The 1,381-nt window shown below is 43.5% G+C and overlaps 3 non-coding genes across 3 annotated transcripts; all 3 read left to right on the top strand.

Moving 5' to 3' along the window:
- The first annotated feature begins 44 nt into the window (after nucleotides 1–44).
- On the top strand, nucleotides 45–163 carry LOC129117077 (5S ribosomal RNA). The gene has a single exon (XR_008533775.1). It is a non-coding gene; the product is annotated as a 5S ribosomal RNA (ribosomal RNA).
- A 379-nt stretch (nucleotides 164–542) lies between these two features.
- LOC129117076 (5S ribosomal RNA) lies at nucleotides 543–661 on the top strand. Its single transcript, XR_008533774.1, has one exon. It is a non-coding gene; the product is annotated as a 5S ribosomal RNA (ribosomal RNA).
- Nucleotides 662–1,040: 379 nt separating this feature from the next.
- LOC129117075 (5S ribosomal RNA) lies at nucleotides 1,041–1,159 on the top strand. The gene has a single exon (XR_008533773.1). It is a non-coding gene; the product is annotated as a 5S ribosomal RNA (ribosomal RNA).
- Nucleotides 1,160–1,381: the final 222 nt, after the last annotated feature.

Raw genomic sequence — 1,381 nt, 5'->3', positions numbered from 1 at the left:
GGTGATATAGTATCTTTAAAGGCCCTTTGGTAGGCACAATATTTGCTTACGGCCATACCACCCTGAACACGCCCGATCTCGTCTGATCTCGGAAGCTAAGCAGGGTCGGGCCTGGTCAGTACTTGGATGGGAGACCGCCTGGGAATACCAGGTGCTGTAAGCTTTTTCACTCCTCTTTACAAAAAGCAGAGGGCGCTGCTGCTTTTTCAGTGGACACCGACAGGGTGGGAAGGAAATAGCTAGATCATGACTTGCCGGTATAGAAATGACACAAATCCAGTTAAATGATGGCTTTCATCATTCCTAAGCTCATCGATCATTTTCTTTTCAATTTTATGCTAACGTATTCTACATTTCAACAGTAAATATTAATATTTTTACTGCACTACATTTGTGATCCTTATAGCCACTTTGTACATTCTGATTTGACATTTAAAAGCTGTGAGTGTGTCTGGCAATCTGCAGGCGCTCCCTGTATAGACGAAAGAGCAAAGCGTGGTGATATAGTATCTTTAAAAGGCCCTTTGGTAGGCACAATATTTGCTTACGGCCATACCACCCTGAACACGCCCGATCTCGTCTGATCTCGGAAGCTAAGCAGGGTCGGGCCTGGTCAGTACTTGGATGGGAGACCGCCTGGGAATACCAGGTGCTGTAAGCTTTTTCACTCCTCTTTACAAAAAGCAGAGGGCGCTGCTGCTTTTTCAGTGGACACCGACAGGGTGGGAAGGAAATAGCTAGATCATGACTTGCCGGTATAGAAATGACACAAATCCAGTTAAATGATGGCTTTCATCATTCCTAAGCTCATCGATCATTTTCTTTTCAATTTTATGCTAACGTATTCTACATTTCAACAGTAAATATTAATCTTTTTACTGCACTACATTTGTGATCCTTATAGCCACTTTGTACATTCTGATTTGACATTTAAAAGCTGTGAGTGTGTCTGGAAATCTGCAGGCGCTCCCTGTATAGACGAAAGAGCAAAGCGTGGTGATATAGTATCTTTAAAAGGCCCTTTGGTAGGCACAATATTTGCTTACGGCCATACCACCCTGAACACGCCCGATCTCGTCTGATCTCGGAAGCTAAGCAGGGTCGGGCCTGGTCAGTACTTGGATGGGAGACCGCCTGGGAATACCAGGTGCTGTAAGCTTTTTCACTCCTCTTTACAAAAAGCAGAGGGCGCTGCTGCTTTTTCAGTGGACACCGACAGGGTGGGAAGGAAATAGCTAGATCATGACTTGCCGGTATAGAAATGACACAAATCCAGTTAAATGATGGCTTTCATCATTCCTAAGCTCATCGATCATTTTCTTTTCAATTTTATGCTAACGTATTCTACATTTCAACAGTAAATATTAATCTTTTTTACTGC

Source organism: Anoplopoma fimbria, unplaced genomic scaffold (assembly GCF_027596085.1).
Source record: "Anoplopoma fimbria isolate UVic2021 breed Golden Eagle Sablefish unplaced genomic scaffold, Afim_UVic_2022 Un_contig_13417_pilon_pilon, whole genome shotgun sequence".
NCBI classification, from domain to species: domain Eukaryota; kingdom Metazoa; phylum Chordata; class Actinopteri; order Perciformes; family Anoplopomatidae; genus Anoplopoma; species Anoplopoma fimbria.
Note: the sequence above shows the minus strand (reverse complement) of the source record. Positions and strands in the feature narration are given on the sequence as shown.